The sequence below is a fragment of the Pseudorca crassidens genome, chromosome 10 (assembly GCF_039906515.1).
Source record: "Pseudorca crassidens isolate mPseCra1 chromosome 10, mPseCra1.hap1, whole genome shotgun sequence".
Lineage (NCBI taxonomy): Eukaryota > Metazoa > Chordata > Mammalia > Artiodactyla > Delphinidae > Pseudorca > Pseudorca crassidens.
In genome coordinates, this window is record NC_090305.1 from 59,831,623 (window position 1) to 59,854,401 (window position 22,779).

General features: G+C 43.1%; 1 long non-coding RNA gene across 1 annotated transcript in view; it reads right to left on the reverse strand.

Moving 5' to 3' along the window:
- Positions 1-2,843: 2,843 nt before the first annotated feature.
- Positions 2,844-22,779, reverse strand: part of LOC137233087 (uncharacterized) — a 109,170-nt gene continuing 89,234 nt past the window's right edge. The window contains exons 2-4 of the long non-coding RNA XR_010947289.1: positions 6,252-6,511; positions 4,528-4,648; positions 2,844-2,963 (exon numbers count right to left, since the gene is read on the reverse strand). This is a non-coding gene — a long non-coding RNA (uncharacterized lncRNA). The remainder of the gene's footprint in view (positions 2,964-4,527; positions 4,649-6,251; positions 6,512-22,779) is intronic.

Here is a 22,779-nt window from a genome sequence, read left to right on the forward strand (position 1 = left end):
CACTGCTTTTCGGGCGGCAGGCTCAATCACACATCCCCGCTCATGATTAATCTCTCAGTGGCGAAGCTTCTCCTTGGGATGGATTGCTGTATCTGAGTGCGGTCTTCTGCGGGGAGGGGTGGGAGGAAAATAAAGGCTGGGAACAGAATAATAAGCGCCCGACGTCTGAGGAGGCTGCTCTGTGCCACGTGCTGCAGGAAGCTTTTTTCAGTGGTTGATTCACTGTCAGAAAATTCGCTTTTGCCGTGAATGCTATTTAGCATCATGGAGGAAGTTTATGATTTCTTCTTTCCTACTGCGTGAATCTGGTGCCTTAGTTAGGGGTGTGTGAGTGTGTGTGTTTCCTGTTCTTTTTTAGCCAAATCAAAGTTGGCTATTGTAAAGCAACCCTACTCTAACGTCAATTAATAAAAAAAAAAAAAGACCGAAAAAAGTTGGCTAATTCCTGCCTCTTTGGTGGTTCTAGGGTTGCACTCAGCACTCATATCCTGTCAGAGGAATAGAAAGTACTTGGGTTTCTTTACTCGAAAGGATTTCACCGTGACAATTTCATACAACCGACAGAGACCTGCTTTTGACTCTGCTCTCTGGACTCTGCTTTTCTAATTCTTCGCTGAAATTGAAAACGCTTGAGGGTTGTTGAATTTTTAAAAACACTGTGGTCATCTCAGTTCCTGGGTTTCTTGTGAGGGTGTGTGTGGGGGTGAGGGATGATGATAGGTGACAATTCCACAGGCATTCATCAGAGGAGGCTAAGGCTTGCGGCACTAAAAGCTTCCAAAAGGGTTGCCAGCTTCTTGACCTTCCCTGAATAATGCTGTTTGTTACTATTTTAGGAACCAAGCGAAATGCAGGAAAAAAAAAAACCCTTGTTTTAAAGAAACCCAGTAGGCGGAAGCCTCTGTTTATACAGAAACCACCTAAGGAGTGACTTCTTCAAGAGATCGAGGACTCCGTTACAAAGCACGTTTCCTTGATGCCTTGAATATCACGTGGGAGACGCACATACTTCCTTGCATGGACAGGCCCACTGTATCAAGAGAGGCACATCTGCATTCATCTCTGAAAAGGATTTCTTTTGAGAAAGCACCTCCCTTCCCTGCAAGACCCCGGAAGACATATTGACAAGAGCAGGATTAAGCCACGCTGACAATGGGAGGATTATTTCCTAACCTGGTGTGTGACAAATGCCTATTAATAAATGAACAAGACAGACCTGTCTCCATTTTCTCCCAAAGCCCCCTCACCCACTGACCAGAGCCGAGGCGTCCATGCGGTCACTGACGTTTCCTGTCCTGCCGCCTGCCCAGGCCCCAGGGAGGGTCCTTCTGGGCGCATCTGAGACCCGGGGGCCCGGGCCTCCAGCGCCTGGGTCAGGGAAGCTGCTTTGACTGCCTCCCGGCAACGCCCCTCTTGCTTTGTTCTTGGCATTTCCATTGACAGAGGACAAAATGCTTTCTTGTCAGACAAAAATGCACACTGGGGAAGCTTGCCCAAGCAGTTTTTCTCAGGGAAGAAAAGAAGTTGTTGTTTGAAAACCTTAAACTGGCATTGAGACCTCAGAGGCCTGACTGGGCAGCTCTGGTTCTCAGCAGACCTACTTTTTCTGTTTTGAAAGTCCTGTTTCCTCCTTCACTTCCTGGCTGTGGAGCTCCGGGGACATTCCCCTGCAAGGTTCTAAAGGCCTCTGTCACCACGGGTCTGCATTCTCCTCTCTCCATAAAAAAGAACAAAATAATGCCATTTGTAGCAACATGGATGGACCTAGAGATGATCATGCTAAGTGAAGAAATTCAGACAGAGAAAGACAAATATCATATGATATCACCTATAGGTGGAATCTAATAAAAAAATGGTACAAATGAACTTTTTTACAAAACAGAAGCAGACTCACAGATCTTCAAACGTGTGGTTACCAAAGGGGAAACATGGGGGGAAGTGATAAATTAGGAGGTTGGGATTAACGTATACACACTACTATATATAAAATAGATAAGCAACAAGAACCTACTGTATAGCACAGGGAACTCTACTCGATATTCTGTAATAACCTATATGGGAAAAGAATCTGACAAAGAATGGAGATATATATATATATATATATATATATATATATATAAAAATAACTGATTCACTTTGCTGTATACCTGAAACTAACACAACATTGTAAATCAACTACATTCCAATAAAAAAAAAATGCAGCAACTAATGTCCTAAGGAGCCCTTTGAATGAAACGGTTTAACACAGTAGCAAAGGGAGGTTCTGCTTCTGAACAGAACGATTTACCGCTACGACACCAAAAAATACTCAGGAAAAGATAATGAGGAACGGTAGGGGGTAGGGGGTTATTCAGAGGAGCAGGAAGGTGGTGTAGACCAAGGCAGAGGGTAGAATTCAAGGGTGGGGTGGGGTCCATGCAGCTTTCTTGGAAATACTATTTAAAAAACTTCCTTGTGTAATTATTTATTGGTGAAATTAAATGAGGACTACTTAGACAAATATTCCTGAGACCTTGCTCAAAGTAAAGGTATTGAAACCATAGGTATCGTAAGCATTTAAAGACAGTATGGTGAGAAGGGGTCCACGACACAGAAAAGATCAAGGACCCCTTCCCCCTAAGGATGTGGATGCCTTGGGAGGGTGGAGATCAGCATGGATGTAAAGACGCAGCCTCACCCTCAGCTGCTGCCGCCACCTGACCTTGCTGCATTCAGACAGTCTGGTAATACTGTCCACATGCTCTGGCTTTACTCTGTGCCTCAGTTTCCTTCTCGCTAAAGCGGGAATAACAAAACCCTTGAACCTCACGGTCAGACATCATGTGCCTTGCCCACGGCCACGGCTACAGCCAACTCAGAACCCTTATCATGAGGCCCAGAAAAAACCCTACTGACCTGTAGGCACTGTTGAGCCTCTCCGTCCTTATTCTGGATACAAAACAGGATGTCCAGCCTCCTTCATTCTGCAAGAAATGTCCAGAAAATGGTCACCCTCATAGATACTCTAACTTCAGACTCAGCAAAGGCAACCTTAGGGCTCAGCTGAATTTCTTAGGGACTATTGTGGCCCAAAGAAGATGCACCTTTATCATTGACCTGCTGTCTTAACTCTGGGCTGAACAACTGCGGGTGGACGTGGGTGTGCATGAAGGTGGGGAATCCTGCCAGCCTGGGAACTCACTGCCGGATTCTCTTCTGCACTTGCATATTTTTAAAGACAAAGTGACAGGGCACAGCTAACATTATCACAGCACCCTTAAGTGCCTCTTAGCTCTTGCTTGACGCAATGCTTCTAGTGACGTGCTTCCATGGGTCTTTTAAGCATAGGGAGCAAACGGACGAAGAGTTTCCCGTTTTAGGGCCCAGGCGCTCTCATCCACCCCACCTCCCCTCACCCCTATTCCACATTATTAAGGGAAAAAAAAGCAGGCGGGACGATGATGCAATACTCTTTAGACAAAGTACCAAGCCTGCAACCTAGCTGATGCCATTCCTTTGTCCTCTGACTCCCAGAAGCAATAGCTGTAGACCTGGAGGCTCTGGAGAAGGCGGGGTGGGGCTTTCCAGGGAGGCTCTGGAGAAGGCGGGGGTGGGGGGTAGGGGGGTGGCTTTCAAGGGAAGCGGAAGAGAATGGGGGAAATGAGAAGACCCTTTGCGAAGTTTGTTTTTTCAGCTGAAGATACATACACCTGACCTCCGTTCCCCTTGTCTTCAACAGGTACCAAAACGGGAGAAGGGGAATGGACCACGGTTTATGCCCATTTTGCAGATGGGGAAAACTGAGGCAATGGGGCCTAAAGCAAACTTTTCGGTGGGGGGGCAGCCTATCAACCTTTATGAAAATCACAGGTTGGTGGGGGCCATACATATTTGGTAAGTGTCTTTAACTTTTCTTCGAAGCAACTTTCATTTCATAGTTAATGTTTCTCATTTTCTTTACTCTTATGATGAGTTCAGACTAGCAAAGTGAAGAGGAGATAAAAAAACGAGGTGGCTCGTCTGGGCCACAGCATTTATCCAGACTGAGTCAGCGGGAAGTTCGGGGCAGAGGACTGCACTGCCCTCCAGAAGGACTTGGAGGGAAGGCTCGTCACAGTGATACCCAGAGTGCCAGACAGACGTTTCCCAATATCACTTCTACTGCCTTTTTCAGTTTGAATCCCCTGTTAATAGGATGATGGTGGATGGCTTACGGGAGGATATGAGATCATGACTTGCTTCTTCAGGGGGAGCCCTGGAGTCAGAAGGCAAGAATTGCCGTCACTTACCCTCACGTGACCCTGGCCACTTACTCATTTACCCCAAGCTTCAGCTGCATCACGTAGGACAGGAAACTGGGTTATCATGTCTGAGCAAGGCAAGATGTGCAAGTAATGCTTTGCCATTTGCGAAATGCTCCCCCGCATCCTCTCCCAAGCACGTTTAGCTATGAAACACTGCCCACCTTTTGTGGCTGGTTCTGAGTGTCTGACCACCTTGTACTCATCAAATAGAGGGCAGTGTGGCTGGAGGCCCGGGGGAACTCACCCAGAGACCTCCTGGGTACCTGGGGTGGAAGGGTAAATGTCAGTGAGACAGACTTCCAATGATTAGCCGACAGTTTCCTCATCCGTAAAATGGTGACAACGGCAATTCTCCTCCTTGGCCACTAGAGGGGATAAAAGAGAGAATCCTTGGGCTTAACAAACACACACAGCCATCATCATGAACAGCATCGGGCAGCTCACCCGTTGGTGCCCCTAACCCTACAGAGAGAGGCCCAAATACCGCAGTGGGCAGTTCCTACAGCCGGCTCTGCTCAGGGAGCCCTGGGGGAGTGCTGTACACGCTTGGCACACTCCTTCTAAATAATGCCTCTGCGCTCAGAGTTCATTACGCCGAAGATGACATGTTGGGTAGACCCATTGATGGTTTTGGAAGTGTTCTTCTCCAATATCAAAGATTAGGAAGAGAGAGAAAAAAGGATCAAAGTAGAGGCATCCAGTTGATTTATAGCCAAGACAGGCTACACAGTGTTTAGCTATAGTAAAAGCAAAGAAAAATAATGGAGTAAGGAAACATTATACAAATAATGTTGGTAGGAGAGCTGGTCAGCAACACTGAGAAAACATTTTGATGGTCATTAGGTCACGGTGCCACCTTGTCCCTATAAGCGAGCAGGACCCTATGGGGCCTTCTTGGGACAGACCCCGCCCCCATATCCTCTGCTGTAGCTCCTTTTTGAAGTACCTAGGTAACAGTATCTGCTACACGTTTCCTGAGTCGTTTTGCAGATGCGGAAACCCTCACGAAATGGAAGAAATGAACACATCCCCTCCGGAGCCTGGCAGAAGCCAGGAAATATGTGCAACAACGTAGTGCCTTTTTACTTCACCTCACCATCAACCAATCAGAGACTCGTGCATGAGCTGATTACATATCCTGGGACTCCCCTCCCTTGCCTGGCCTTTAAAAAGGCTCTGCTGAAACCCATCGGGGAGTTCGGGCTTCTCGCGCATTAACTGTCCCAGGCTCCTCGTCTGGAGCCTTGCAAGAAACGCTGCACTTTCTCTCAGCAAACCGCGTGTCAGTAGGTAGGATTTACTGCGTGCAAGTGAGTGGACCCAAGCTTTGGTTCAGCATCCCTGTCCGTGTCTTCTGCCACGCAGTGACCCCATCATCCCTACTGAAACATCTCAATGGCTGCATTCCCCTGGCATGCCCAGCCTACAGAGTTCAGCCTCCCCAGAGCTCTTTGGAGTAGGAGTGGCTGGTGCCCCCTCAGTAACGTGCTTCACAGGGCCTGAGCAGGGGGTGTCTTCTGAGCCTGTTTTGGGGACAAGGTGAGGAAGTGGGTGTGCAGGGCACATATGATAAATGCACTCCAACCCGCCGACCTCGCTAAGCCTTGGATGCCTTCCTTCGATGCTGTGCCAGGGACATTCTAGAGCCCCACTGAATGTAGAACCATGAAGGCCAACTTTCAGCCAACCAACAAAGCAATCTCTTAGAGCCACTTCCAGCTGCTTGAGCGAACACATTCCATCCTCCTTAATCTAATTTCCTTAGAATCCATTCCTACCTGTGTTCTTCAGGTTTTCTAAATTAGCAAAATCTTGCAGTTCTTTCGGGGGAACGCCCCTTCTGGCCTCTCCCCACGTCTGTGCTCTGGCGGCCGTGCTCTGGGGACTAGACGCTACCCTGTCCACCTCCTGAAGGTCTAGGCTGAGGCAGGACTCCTGGGCCCCAAATCTTTCTGCTCCCCCACTTACCACCTGTGTTTCTGCCTGTAGAGACGGTTCTCTGGGAAGCGGAATTTGCTGACAGAGATGCTCAACTCGATTTCGGTGTTTTTTGCCAGAGATTTTACTTTGCTTTTGAAACTGAAGAATCCTTTCGATCAGGAAGAAGTCCCAGAAGACGGAGTCTTAGGAAATGCCCAGAAGCTCCCTGGCCAGACAGGGCTGCTTTGCGGGGTTTCAATATTTACTGTAAAACTCCCACCTTGGTACTCTCTCCAGATGCCGAAGACCTGGAATTGTTATCAGAGACAGACTGTGAGCTCAGGTCTGCTGAGGAAGGTAGCGATGTTCTGGACCAGCTGCGGGCTTCTGGAAATGCTTCTGTGGCCGTAACCACGTTTCACCAAGCCTGACTGTGCCGGGTGGCCCGGGTGGCCCAGTGGCTCCACACATTTCCTGTCCAAGCCTCCCAGTAACCCAGGGAGGGAGGTATCGCCCCCTCTTATGGATCAGGAAGTGGAGACTGGGTCTCACCCACGTGCTTCCCCGACATCCATATGTGCTCCCAATGGCAGTGATGACAAGGCAGGGAGGTTGGTTCTGTCCTCCCCAGATGACAAGACAACAAAGCTGGATGGTGGAGGGGGGTGAGGGGAGGTGAGAAGAGAGAGTGGGGCTTCTGGGTTAGTCTGGGGGGATAGGACTTGTGCTCTGGCCATGGTCCTCCAGCCCCCAGACACTGGCAGGAAGTGTCGCTCTGCCTCTTCTCACAGACTGGCAGGTTGCCTACTCTCTATTGCTTTTCCAAATTCCCAGGATGCAGAAGGGAGACCAACTCAAGCCATTCCAATTTTACTCCTACTTCAGAAGCACCTCCTTAAATGTTAGCTTTGAAAAGCCTAGAATTGGCAGCAACATGGATCTTTCCGATTATCTAAGAGTTGAAAAACTCATGCTGCTTCTGAAATGTACACGAGGAAGTGCATGAACTTCTAGATGCAAAGCAACCCTCTGTCGAACAGACTCGGTCTCGGGCTCTCGGCCGCCATGTTAGATGCTTTCAGACTAATTACTGACCAGAAGGACACTAAGTTAAAAAAATTTTTAGAACAATTCAACACCAGTATATAAGTGTAATAAGAACTACTTCTTTGTCCAATCATCTTTTAGCAAGTAACTTCAATTCTAAATAATTATTTGAAAATTGTTGGAAATAGTTCCAAATAGTTGGAAAATTTCTCAAAGATAAGGCTTTGGTGAGAGAGCTGGGACTTTAGGTCAGACAGACCCCGTACGTGTGATCCTTCACTGTGTGGTGTCTTGGGAAAACCATGAGAGTTCAGTCTCCTCATCATATAATGAGGATGGTAACCCCTTCAGAGGGCTGTTGTAGGGATCAAACTAGGTAAGTATGGGGTACAAATGTTATTAACTAACAGTGAGAACAGTTGAGCCCAACACACCTCAGCTTTTATTCTCTTTGCCCCTGGGACTCTCACTCTGGTCACAGCAAGAGAATTTTCGCACATGTCCTAAGCATTCCTGCAAGAGTTTCCTTCTGATTCAGTGTCTTAAAAAAACTGCCTTGGACACAAAACCATTTGGTAACCAGTGATTCAAAAAAACAAGCAAAACACAGGTAAGCACCAAAGTCAAGTTAACAGCCTGGTCCTTGGTACTTGAAGGGAAAACCAATTTAATCTACTAGACTTTGAACACGGAGGCTTCCTTCACGATGATTGCTGGACAGAGTGTTAATTGTTACCTACACAACCGTAAAATTAGTCAGCAACTTCCAGTTAAGCTCCTATGCCAAACAATGAGAGAATTAGCAGAAACTAAATCCTCCCAATCAGGCTGAAGAACAGATGAGAACTAAGGACATGGCATGTGTCAGTCATGAAGAAGGTGAGGATTTAAATCCCTGGGGGACAGAATTCTGCCGGTGCTTCTGTCTTTATCCTGCTCTTCTGATACATCCCACACTGGGAGTTTACAATGCAAAGTTGCAAAGGCAGGGTTGTACGGGGAAATGAGAAATCACAGCTCGGCCTGTGGGTCAGCAGTGTCTGGTTTCTGTCGGGATGGAACCCAGCGGGAAGGGGGACAGACTCTAAAAGTACAGCTACTGAGACTCGGTTTCAACATCCCAGCTGAACCGCAGCCTTAGACGCCGCAGCGCAGCTGCTCACTTACTTTCCTTCCACGGAAATTGCATCTGCTCGACAATGCAACCTACATGCAAAGAAACCCTCCTCCAGGTGGAGGCTGCTTTGAGCCTAATTAACGACAACAGGTCATCTCAACGTGGCAGGCTGATTCTGTTTTGGGTTTACTTTCAATTTGGGTTGTCGTGAACCGAATCCATTGGGAAGGGATTACGGAACACTTCCCCAGCCCTCTCCACACACACAGAGCCTCCCACCCTTCCCCCATCCCTAGTCCTTGCTGCTGGGACTAAATCTACAAGCGTGCAAGTGCCATTAACTGACATTCATCAAAACACTCTCCATTGTTCGCAGACATGAGCGGCCGAGAGGTGGAAATTACTTGGCATTTCATTTTAATCTGTATTGAAGACTTGCCTGACAAAACATATTAAGTGTAAGAATTGCCGGCTTGGGAGTGAAGCTATGTTTACGGCCTGCCCCCATCTTCCTCTGCTAAAGGAACAGCAACGACACTTCCCCCATCCTTCCCTACCTTCTACAGCTTACCTGCCCCTACCCCGCCATCATCATCCACGAAACCTTAACACTGAATTTTCCTTGGCGAGTGCAGCTTTTGTTAGCAGTGCCTGTAAAACTGTAATCAACACCCTGTGCCTCTGCAACCAGCATCTGAGATTAAAAACAACAACAACAACAAAACCCCAACAAACTCTGCCTTTAATAGGGTGTTATCGGTGGCATCTCCCTCGGCGTGCTACCCTGTGGCCACGTAGCTGCAGACCACAAGGCTGTGTGCTTCTCCGGAGAGAGACTGTCACCAAACACCTCTGACAAGGAATGGATGCCATGCTAATGGATGCGCATAATTACCAAGGGACCCTGATTCCCCCTGCTGCATCCGACGGTTGCCGAATGCAACAGCGTACGTACAGTGCTCGCCATGCTAGCGCATTTTCTGGGGACCCTCAAGTTTACACTTTTATCGTTCATGGTAATTTCGCACGGTACTGAAAAACAAAAGTCATTAAAGTCTCTCAGGTGTGGAAGCCTGTTTATTTTTCCTTCTTTTTCGGGTCTCTTTCTAGATGAGGAGGCTGTTCTCGGGGTAAGGCACAAGGTGAGTGGTCCACATTTTCTATTGCTGTGGCTGGCCAAGTTCAGACCCAGGGACCCAGGACAAAGAGAAACGATGGCAGACCTATGGCACAGAGGGTGGGGGGCTATTATAGGTCAGCAGGGGACCGCAGGGACACCTGGGCTTTGCCCGTTTTATGCCTTCTTTGCTCAGGGGTCTACTGATGGTGCCAACTGGTGCTGCCAGAGCATGGGTGGGGTGCAGAAATCCTGTCTTATGTGTTTTACTGTGATGAAATCTGTGCCCTGGGCCATTCCGGAGTTCTGCTTTTGGAAGAATTTTGGATTTCCAAGCTTTGAAGTGTCACAAGCTCCCCCAGGCAGGAAGTTTGACATTTTGGCCTTGCTTTGTTGACCTTGGTGAGGGTTATGAGGGCCATGGTCTCTCCAGGGAGGCCTCTGTTGTTCTCCACCTTGGCTGGAAATACATCAGAGGTGTTCATTTCAGCCCTTTCATTGGGCCTTTGCCATTTCCAGGATTTGGGGAATCAGGCGATCAGAGCAGAGGAAAGGAGAGGAGACAGGTGCTTCATGTCCTCCCCCAGGGAAGGTACAGGCATCAAGGCCTCAGCCAGTGCTCCCCTGGAGGGCGCTCCCCCATCCCTTCAAACTGTGAGCCCTGGGTGGGTCTGGCCAGGGCTGCCCGCGCGGTTCTCGTGATGGTGTGAAGACCACAGGAATCCCGAGGTGTGTGCGTGGGGCGGCGGGGAGGAGCGGCACCAGGGGAAACCACTTCAGAGTGATGGAGAAGCCGCCCACCTGGGTGAAAGCCTGTGGCCTGGATGCCGTGGTCCTATCCCACCACAGGCATCAGACCTGCCTTGCTACCTCGCCCCCAGGTAAGCATCTTCGGTCAAGTTTTGGTGAAAGCGTATACGTTTTTTGCAGTGTGTGTGTGCTTTTCCATCATAGACAAGATAGAGCTGCTCACTGCTGAATTCATAACGTGACTATCTCAGGCTGACACCCCAAGAGAAGAATCCATTTTTTTTATGAGGGCTTGGAGGCTTGGTACCAGTCACGCCCTGAACAGATCCAGCCCTTCTTTCCTCTCATGCCCCATCCAGGTTACTATGATGCACCTGAAAAATTCATACCTTTGCAGCTCAAAGATGTGACCTTTTGAAAAGATCTGAGAAGAATAACACCCACCCCGCTTTAAGTCATCATTTCAGTCTGTTACCTTTGGATTTGCAAGATAAATACTATAAGAGACTTGCATATGGCCCGTTTTTAAGGGCAGATGTGAATGGAATGGTAATTACTTGCTAAGAGTCACAGAGAATCACTGGAATTAACCATGTGGTGTAGTCACATCGTGTCTAGAAAGCATAAGCAAGACAACGCTTATTCTACTAAATTTGTTGTGCATAGCTTTGATTCTTTGTCATATAAAAAGTACATTAGGGCTTCCCTGGTGGCGCAGTGGTTGAGAGTCCGCCTGCCGATGCGGGGGACACGGGTTCGTGACCCGGTCCGGGAAGACCCCACATTGCTGCAGAGCGGCTGGGCCCGTGAGCCACGGCCACTGAGCCTGCGCATCCGGAGCCTGTGCTCCGCAACGGGAGAGGCCACAACAGTGAGAGGCCCGCGTGCGGCAAAAAAAAAAAAAAAAAAAAAAAAAGTACATTAAACAAATAATAATGCTCTATTAGCTTCCCTTGGAACAAACGGAAAGTCTTTTTCTTCAGGAAGGTAATTCCGCAGATTATCAAATGGAGTCTTGTCCAGTTCCTTGACCCCTGCCTGTAAGATGAGGGCATCCAACTGAGACGACGACTGGGGAAGCCGGGTGATCACCCTCCCCATTTCCCACCGCCTTTCATACTGGCCTGTTTGATTCTCATCACGGTGCTTCCTGCCATCCGGAACTACGTCTTCCTGGCTTTACTCACTAGTACATCACGTGACTCTCCGCTGGAGCATAAGCCCCGTGAGGGTGGGAATCTGGTCAGACCTGTCACCTCTATCTCCAACTCCAAGAGCAGTGCCTGGCCTAGAGTAGATGCTCAAAGCGTGCTTGTTGAATGAATGAATGAATGAATGAGAAGCAGCGGTACTGTTCCACAGAGCTGACCACGCTCCCCTTGATCTTTGCAATCCCCCTGGCTTTGCACAGAGCGGGGCTGAGGAAGCAGTCCAGGAGAGTCTCATGGAAGCTGAAGGAGAGCAGGGGAGAACCTAAGCTCTGAATTAATTAAGCTAAGAGCTATAAATCAAGGAGAGGCACCAAGTTGCCATGGTTAAAAACCTCAAGACCCGGGTATCACGGCCTAGGGACGATTGCTGTGATGCTTCCAGTCTGCATTTTTAAGACCGGAAATAAGTGCAGAAAAACAGGAAGGGAAAGAGTTGTAGAAAACAACGAAGGTGAGGCACCAAGCAAAGAGTCACATAGCAAAGCCCAGAAGAACCGTGTGATTCTGTCCAGGATTTAAAATGTGCGTGTGCCTTTGGGTGTGGGTGAAACTGGCCCACCCCAGTGAAGGCCCTGGAGGACTCAGACACGAACCTCTTCAGTTTCAAGGACAAGAAACAGACCTTTGCCTATTTCTTCTTCCAGATCCGACCACGGGTAAACATAAACTCTCACACGCATGTCACGTATTTCCCACAAAAATTTCTCTTCACCTAACCCATCATTCAAAACCTGGGTGTGGCGTAAGTTTTGACTTGCAGACAAGTAGGCTATAGATTTAATTCACTGGCCTGAATGTGAACATCCCTTGTAAGTCTTATTCACTGGTTTCTCTGCCTTGCCAGTGACGTCTGCTTGTGATTCCCAGCCCTTCCATTTATCAGCCAACCTTTCTATAGTTAAGCAGCTAAAGTTGGTTATCAGTTTAAAAACTTAACTTGCTAATAACTACTAGTAATAGAAGAACATTACCTAGCTGAAATACTTTTGGTCATGTATGTGGCCTTTTCTTTCATGAGCTCTTACGTCTCTAAAACACTTAGAAAGGGGAGGGAAAAAAATAGGTTTTGGGCCGAAAGGGTTGCTTTCCTATTTTGGAATGAGTCCCTGGATACTTTGTTAGGAAATGCCTACTGTGTGCTGAGTGGGGACACGCCAGAGGGCTGAGGTCAGAGCCCTTGGCACATGGCAGGGCTGCCGGCCACGCCCAACCACAAGCCACGGTCGACCCAGCCACAATTTGGGGTGACAGGGCTCTGAGGTTTGCTAACCATCTTCCGCTGCATGATCCTCTTACGAATTTAGACTATTTAAAAGAGTATCGCAATTAATGATGGAAAAATAGGTCCTCATCTAATCATGAGGAAACGTCAGAAAAACCCCCAATGAGGGACATTCTCTGTTCTCTCTTAATGTGTCAAATGTGACAAAAGAAAGGCTGAGGAGCTGTTTCAGATTACATAAGAGCAAAGAGACATGACACCCAAATGCAATGGGCACTACTGGACTGGATCCTGGATGCACTGAAAAAGAAATTGCTTTCAAGGATATTAGTGAGACAGATGGCAAAATCTGAACATGGACTGTGATACTCCGTCAATGCAATCAACACAGTACTAATACAGCAGCATCAATACAATACTATTATATCAATGTTAAATCTCCTGAATTGGATATTGTATTTGATTATGTTGTCAGGAAATACAAGCTGAAATATTTAAAGATAAACTAACTCTCAAATCGTTTAGGAGAAAAATGTCTGTGTATATAAGTACGTGTATATGTGTGTGCATATATAAATGTCTGTGAGTGTGTGTGTGTATGTGTGTGTGTGTGTGTGTAAGAGAGAGGGAGGGAGAAAAGTGATAAAGCAATTACTAATCTGGGTCCAGACTATGTAGAATTCATTGTACTATTCTTACAACTCTTTCTTAAGTTTAAATTATTTTATTTTGGAGGGAATAATTTTTCATTTTCTTTTTCACCTTCTCTTTGGAAATATGTCATCTGTAAATACAGGCAACTGTGGGGCGTTTCTTCTCAATATTTTCAAGGAGGCGGAAAAACGTCATACCTGAAGTAACTGACATCACATTGAACGTCACGGTATTTCTTTAAACTCCAATATTATATAACCCCAGTAATTACTTCATGTACTACACAATCTTAAACTGTTTCTTAATTTTCCATCTTGTTGAAAAGCTGCTTTGGGAGGAAATATATTTTACTTTTATATGGAAATAGATAAAACAGATGGTTTATACATTTTTCCCCTTAGTATCGTGTGGCTTAATTAAAAAGGAAGGGCATTATGTGATTTAAGTCAAAAAAAATAATTCCTAGTAGTCACTCAAAGCGTCTTCCTGCCCCTGCCCCTACCTGGCAATTTCCGGAGCTAGGGGGGCTGGATGTCTTTGGGAAGCCACCCTACCTCTCATTTATGTCTAGTCATCAAGGGATATTCACTTTTAGCAAGCAAGGTCAACACAAATGTTGCGGATCTGACACTAAAACATCCTTTCTTCCATTCAAATGGCAGATGATCAAAAGGATACAAGCAAGAATATTTTGCCTGGCACACGGCCTAAAAGTTCTAAATTTATGTATTCTATTTTTGCTTCTTTCTCAAATTGGATTAGTTACTAGGCAACTGAAGTATTTAATTTCATTTGCTAATAGTTACATTTTAATAGAGGCAGCTAGCCTACATGACCGACGCTGCCAATACAAACACAGCCCCGGCTCCAGCCTTGTCGGGCAGTAGTACGCACCCCTTGATTCTGGTTGCAGACAAAAACACTACTCGTATTCTTGCCTTTTACTTATTTGACTTTTAAGTACAGGAACAGGGATGTCTATTTTGGAATTCTTTATAGAAAGGATATTTTAAGTGATTTGTTTTCCTCACTCAAAAAGCTACCTGTTTGACTCGCAGACATAGAGAACAGACTTGTGGTTGCCAAGGGGGAGTGGGGGAGGGATGGACTGGGAGTTTGGGATTAGCAGATGCAAACTACTGTCTATAAAATGGATAAACAACAAGGTCCTCCTGTATAGCACAGAGAACTATATTTAATATCCTGTGATAAACCATACTGGAAAGAATATGCAAAAGTATATATATATACGTGTGTGTGTATGTGTGTGTGTGTGTGTATATATATATATATATATATATAAAAAACTGAGTCACTTTGCTGTACAACAGGAATCAACACAGCACTGTAAATCAACTATACTTCAATAAAATTTAAAAAAAAACCCAACAAGCCATTAAAGAAAAAAACAAGCTACCTGTTTCTGGCATCCTAAATAAACCCTCTTTTAGATTTCTGGTTCAAGATGGCAGACTGAGCACATATGTTTTCTTCCCCTCAGCAAGAAGGAAAATCAATCCTTAGTAGCACTGAAAGGGCACCATCAGTGACACAGACATACTGGTAGGTGGGACAGGTTGATAGAAAACCTAGAGTGGGGAAAACTGCTACCCCAAACAAGCCCAGCACAGCAGCAGGCTCGGTGGAGTCTTCTCAAGGCTGTGTTGAACCCCTCCAAATTCAGGGAGAGGGCAGACCACGGGGGCACTTAGGAGGGAAATGAGTTACAAGATAGGCTCTAAATAACCTGGACCAACATGTCCTCCCCCTTCCCCCAGTGTGTAGAAGGCTGGATGCAGTGTGTTGTGAACGTAGCTCTTAAAGAAGGCTGGGAATTGGCCAGGGTAGGGGCTACCCTCCTGGATTCTGAGTCTAGAACATCAGGTAGGGAGTACGAAGCTCCTCAGCAGGCAGAGTCGAGGGTAAGGAGAGGAAAATAGAAACATGAGCTGCACAGAAGTCAGCTATGGGAAACTGCTTCACCTCAAGGCAAAGCTTCCCTGCGGGGCCCCATGAGGGTTCCCAGCTGGCCTGCCTGCTCTCTTCCTAAATGCCTTAAAGGGAAATCTGCTGTTACGCCCCCCACAAACTGACTTACGGTCTTAGCCATCCCTCCCATTCAGAAGAGGGATCTGCAGTGGAAACCAAGCATATGACTGCTGAGGAAACACGTGACGGTTACCAACATCAATCCACAACTTTCTGCATATTAAAGAACTAGGAGACATTTGAGGAAATATTTTCCATAATAGAGAAAGACGAAAACAACCTGAACTGGACTCCAATGCAGAGAATAGAACACACACACACACACACACACACACACACACACACACACACACACACACACACACACACACACACACACACACACAATTGTCATCTTCAGAAGGATACTGCACTGAGAAAACCCAGAGTAGGCTGTTGTGAAAATGGAGCCATTGAGAGCAAGAAACAGTCCTTGGAAGCTAAAAACGGGTAAAAATTTGCTCAAGATTTTGTCTCGTGGGAAGGGTAGGTTACAAATTCTGATTTAAATTACATTTTCCTATAAGTGATGAGAGTTTGACGCTCTGCTTTCAACAACTAAAGAAGAATAGGACGTAGAAATTCCAAAACACCAAAGGAAAAAAAAAAAAAGAAAAAACATTATGAGTACAACAATATCGAAAAGGGAGGCATGTTAAGTAGGAAATGAAAATAAATGACAGGGATAAGTTCAAACATACCAATATTTATAATAACTACAAACAGTTTAATTTTCCTATTAAAAGACAGACTTTGTGACGGGAAGTACTTAGAACTGAGCTTATGTTATTTACAAAAGACTTCAAATGGCACAAAACAGAATGACTGGAGATAAACCTAATATATGTTATCAAAAAGAAAGCCAAAAAATTCAGTCTTAATATTAGATAAAAATAGAATTCAAGGTCAAAAGCAAAGGGACTATTTTACATGGATTAAAGATACAATCTAGAAGATAATAGTCACAAAGCTTTATCACTGAACACCACAGCATGGAATTATGTAACAAGGGTTAGAAATGCAAGCAGAAACTATTAAATCCATGATCATGGTGGGAAACTTTAGCAGGTCCTTCTCAGAAAGTGATAGATCAAGTAGACAAAAAAAATAGGTAAGGATACAGATGATCTGAATACACAATCATCAAGCTAGATGAATTTCAAATTTAAACTCAGTTCCCAACTAACAGACAGCGTATGTTTAAATTTTCATGGAGCAGTTGAAAAAGCTGACCAATTATTTGGCCACAAATAAAATCTCAATAAAACTCCTGGAAGAGAAAGAGTACAGGCCTCTTGGAACTCTAACCCAAGAATTAATTTATAAAAGAAAATCAAGCAGAGGGGGAAGGGAAAGTTGGGGCAAAGTGAGAGTAACATCAACATACAGACACTACCGAATGTAAAACAGCTAGCTAGTGGGAAGCAGCCGCATAGCACAGGGAGATCAGCTCCATGCTTTGTGACCACCTAGAGGGGTGGGATAGGGAGGGTGCGAGGGAGACGCAAGAGGGAGGGGAAATGGGGATATATGTATGCATATGGCTGATTCACTTTGTTGTACAACAGAAACTAGCACAGCATTGTGAAGCAATACGCTCCAATAAAGATGTATTTAAAAAAAAGAAATAAAAATAAATTGGAGACCACGTAGCAATGAATGATCATGACAGCACTCAGCTCAAAATCAAAGAGGGACTCCATGTTTCACGTGCATTTGGAAAACAAGAAAGATTAAAACTGCACTGAACAATCATCTCAAGAAATTGTTTAAAAAGAGCTCAACAAAGTAGAAGAAAGGGAATCAATAAAGATAAAAACAGAAACTGATGAAACAGAAAACAAACAAGTCAGTTTCATCATTAAAACCAAAAGATGTTTATAAAGACCAACCAAAGAGACCAGGCTGTGGGGGGGGGAAAAAAAGTAAACAAAATAAAATGAGAACTAATAAAGAGGATATAACTATAGATGTGGATTTCATTTCAAAATTATTAGAGAATATATATGCAAATTCCAATAGATTAAAAAAATAAATTTGAAAATAGAAATAAAATGATTTTCTAGAACATATAAATGACTACAATGACTCAGTAAGAGGCAGGAAACCTGAAAAGACCAGTAACTATAGGAAAAGAAAATTGAAAAGGTAGTCAAAGTTTACCTCTTCCACCTCCAACCCCATCAACCAGGTCCCAGGACCAGATGGTTTTACTACTCACTCCTTCTTTTTTCTCACTTTTAACACCTTTAAAGTTTAAAGTACATGTTAATTCCTGTGCTAGACTGCTGTGGAATGTCGAAAATATGTAAAGATTCTCAATTTCTTCTACAAACCTAGTATAACCTAGATACCAAAAATGGATAGGATGGCACTAACGTAGCAAAGTACAGACCAGCAACTCAAAGTGCCTATGAAAGTCAGACAGGACATTGAATAAAAAGAAATTTAATATTTAATAGGAAATGTAGTAGGGATTAGAAGCACAATCTTATTAATGCATACGTGAGCAAAAATCCTAAATACGGTAACCAATCAAAATTAGTAGTGACCAAAAAAAAGTAAAAAAAAGAAAAATTAGTGTCTTAACAGAGTAATACACCATGACCTAGCAGTGTTTGTCCTATGAATGCAAGGAAGACTCAACATCAGAAAAATTTATTATAATTCTATTATTAATAGATCGGAGGAGAAAATCACATGATCATCTTGGTAAATTCAGTAAAGGCATTTAATAAAACTGCACATCCATTCTTAATAAAAATTCTTAATAAGTTCAGAGAAAACATTTATAAAGGATATAAACAGAAACCTACAAAACAATCTACTTAACACTGAAAGATTAGAAGCAAGAAGGATGGATGCCTGTCATTGTCACTGCTCTTCCACATTACACCGCTGGTCTTGGGCAAGGCAGTGATGGAATAGGAAGTGAGGTGTAAATTTTGGAAAAGAAGAGAAGAAAACATAGTTCTTTTCAAAGTATGTGACTGTTACCCTCCAAAATCCAAAACCATCATTTGAAAATGACTAGAACTATTAACATTGTTCAGTAAGGATCTCTTTATCTGTATCTCTATATCTCTACATCATGGAGATAGAGATATGAAAAGTGGAGAGAAGAAAGGAGACTGGCTAGGGACGTTGGGTGCCAAAGAATGACATGGTGGTGAGTTTCCCGGGTTGTCTTTTTGCCTCATATATTCCAGACTTGGAGGTGAAGAAGCCAACAACTTGGAAATGTCAATAGGTACAGACAAACATATTATAAAAAAAGCTGCTCTTTACAGCCAAAGGACCAGAAAGGGGTATCCTAGCAAGACAGAAAACTTTTAGACAGTAACCGATCTACTCTAGCCAAACATTGCAGAAAAAACTGGGACCCCACTCCAACCAGCAAAGACCAAGTGGGAAACCTAGACTTTCAACCAGGCCAGGCTGTGCTAGGTACCCCGAATATACCCCACCTCCACCCCTGCTAGAGCGGTGTCAGAAGAGGCTGAGTAGGGAGCCTGAACTTTCATTACCACCCATTAATAATGAAGTACACCTCTTCCTCCATGCTGGGGTGGAGTCAGGGGAAGGCAAGGACTTTCAGCAGGGGTAATGAGGCAAGCTACTCTCCCCAAACTGAGGTGCCAGGGCTGGCCATATGAAGAGCAACAAAAGGCACTCATATCCTTCCCAGACAGGTGATATCAGGTTTAGTGGGGAGTTGACACCTCCACTGCTGCCCAGAAGGAGCTCCTTCTTCCTTTGGGTATCAACAACAGAGGCTGAAAGGGAAACCTGGACTTCTACAATCACCTGGCAGTAGCGAGGTGATGCCATTCCTTCCCCTGCTGGAGCAGTGTTAAAAGTAGTCACCTAAAACAGAAAAAGCTTTGAATAAGATTCTGAGTCTCATAAAACCCAAAGTGTCCTGGTCTCAATCTAAACTCACTTATACCAAGAAGCAGGAAAATTTCAATTTGAATAGATAGACAGATAGATAGATAGATAGATAGATGCCAACACTGAGATAACAGAGATGTTAGGATTATCTAATAAAGATTTTAAAGCAGCCATCGTAAAAATGCTTCAATGAGCAATTAGGAACACTCTTGAAACAAAAAAACAACAGCCTCAGTAAAGAAACAGACTTATAAAGAATAATAACCTAATGGAAATTTTAGAACTGCACAATACATTAATTGAAATAGAAAGCTCAGTGGATGGGCTCAACAGCAGAATGGAGGGGACAGAGGAAAGAATTTCTCATCTGAAACCAGGGAGGTCAAGTAGAAAGCGGCACAACATTTTTCAAGTGCGTTTCAAAGAACTGCCAACCCAAAATGCTATACCAGTGAAAATATTCTTCAGGAATTAAGGGCAAATCAAAGCATTCTCAGATGAAGGAAAACTAAGAGAATTTGTTATCGATCCTATAAGAATGGATAAAGGAAGTTCTCTAAACACGGAAGAAATGAAAATGAAGGAAACTTGGAATTAGGATAAAAAAATGGAAGTAAAAATATGGGTAAATACATTATCCCTCTCCTCTTGAATGTTCTAAATTATGTTTGATGGTTGAAAAAATTATAGCACTGTCTGATGGGTTCTAAATGTAGGTAGAGGAAATAATTAAGACAATTATAAATAGGGGAGGGTGAAAGGATATAAAGGGAAGTAAGGTTTTTATACGTCACTCAGACTGGTAAAATGCTGATACCAACAGATGATAAATTACATATATACACAAGTACACACATATACATACATACATACAAGCTTGTAATACCTAGACAATCCACTAAAAAATCTATACAAAAACACACTCACAAACACTATAGATAAATCAAATGGAATTCTAAAAAAATGTTCAAGTAACCCACAGGAAGACAAGAAAAAGAAAATAGAGATGAAAAAGAGAGGGAGAAAGTACAAGCAGAAAGGAAACAAAATGGCCAACTTGAGCCCTAACATATCAATAATTACATTAAATGTAAATGATCTAAATATACCAATTGAAAGTCAAAGATTGGCTGAGTGGATAAAAGAACATGACCCAACTATATGCTGTCTACAAGGAACTCCCTTCAAATATAATGTTAAAGACAGGTTAATAGTAAAAGGATGGAAAAAGATATATTATGCAATCATTAATCGAAAGCTAGCAGGAGTAGTTATACTGATATCAGGTAAAGTAGGCTTCAGATTACCAGAGACAGAGATGAATACTACATAACATCAGAAGGGCCAATCAATCAAAAAAACAGAAAATCTTAAATGTGTGTGCACCAAACAACAGAGCTGCAAATATGATAACCAAAACCTGACAGAACTGAAAGGAGATACAGAGAAATCCACCATCAGAGTTGGAGACTTCAACATCCCTTTCTCAAAAGTTGATAGAAAAACTAGACAGAAATAAGCAAGCGTATAGAGGAACTCAACATCATCATCTACCAATAGGAACTAATCAACGTTTACAGAACACTCCACCTGACAGCAGCAGAATGCGCATTCTTTTCAAATGCTCACGGAAGTATTCAAAGAAAAACAATACCTAGAGCCAAACGTCAACAAACTGAAAAAACAAAACAAAACAGAAACCATACAGAGTATGTTTCTGACCACAATGGAATCAAACTAGAAATATTGTAAATAACAAAAAGATAACCGAAAGTTCTCTAAACACTTAGAAACTAAAGACTTCTAAGCGATCCATGGTTGAAAGAGGAAGCCTCAAGGGAAATAAAATACATAGAACTTAATTAAAATGGAAATACAACATATTAAAATCTGTGAGACACAGCTAAAGCAGTGCCAAAAGAAAATTTTTTAGCACTAAATGCTTATTTTAGAAAAGAGGAAAAGTCTCAAATAATCTAAGCTTCTACCTCAAGAACCTAGAAAAAGAGCAAAATAAACCCAAAGCAAGAAGAATAAAGGACATAATAAAGAGCAGAAACCAGTGAAATTGAAAATAGAAAAATAAAGAAATGAGAAACAAAAGTCTGATTCTTTGAAAAAACTTAGTAACGCTGACAAATCTCTAACAACACTGATAAAACAAAAAAGAAAGAAAACACAAACTACAAATATCATGAATTAAAACAGAGGCTATTACTACATACCCTGAAGATATCAAAAGGATAAGGAATTACTATGAATAAATCTACACACATAAATTTGACAACTTAGATAAAATGAACCAATTCCTCAAAAAATACAAACTACCACAAACTCACCCAATATAAAGTAGATCATTTGAATGGCCGTATAAGTATTAAAGAAATTGAATTTGTAATTTTAAATCTCCCAAAGAAGAAATTTCCTGGTCCACGTAGTTTCCTAGGAGAAGTCTATCAAGGAAGAATTAACAACAACTGTATATATTCTCTTCCAGTAAATAGAAGAGGAGGAAACATTTCTCATCTTATGAAGCCAATATTATCCTAATACCAAAACCAGGCAGGGACAATATGAAAAAGAAAACTAGAGATCAATAGCCTTCACAGAAATAGATGCAAAACTCCTTAACAAAATATTAGCAAATAGAATTCAACAATATATAAAGTAATTATACACCATGACCAAGTGGGGGCTTATTCTAGGGGTACAAGCCAGTTCAACATTCAAATATCAATCAACGTAATCCACCATATTAACAGGCTAAAGAAGAAAATTACAAGATCATATCAATTAGTGCATAAAAAGTATCTGTCAAAATTCAACACCCATTCAAGATAGAAACACTTGGAAAAATAGGAACAGGGGGGAACTTCCTCAACTTGAAAAAAGGCATCTACAGATTGTCGTAGAGTTAACATACTTCATGGTGAAAGACTGAATGCTTTCCACAGACATGAAACAAGGCAAGGATGTCTGCTTTCACAACTCCTGTTCAACACAGCACTGGAAGTTCTAGCCAGTGCACTAAGGCAAGAAAAAAGAAATTTATAAAGAACAGAAGGTAAGAAATAAAACTCTATTTCTAGGTAACATGAGATTACGCACAAAATCCCAATCAATCTAAAAACAAAACAAAAGAAAAATGAACAAATAACTCCTGGAACTCATAAGGAATTTCAGCAAGGTCACAGAATACTAGATAAATATAATAAATATACAAAAATCAATTGTATTATTATATGCTAGCAATGAACATGTGAACACCAAATTTAAAAATATACCATTTACAATTGCTCAAAAAAAAAGAGAAATACATATTAATCTAACAAAACCTGTACAGAACTTGCGTGCTGAATACCACAAAATGCTAATGAAAGAAATCAAAGATCTAAATAAATGGAGAGACATACTATGTTTATGAATTTGAAAATTCAACATAGTGAAGATGTCAAATTCTGCCCAAGTTGATATAGGTTTAATGTAATTCTTTACAAAAGCCCTCTACTTTGTAGCTCTAGACAAGATTATCCTAA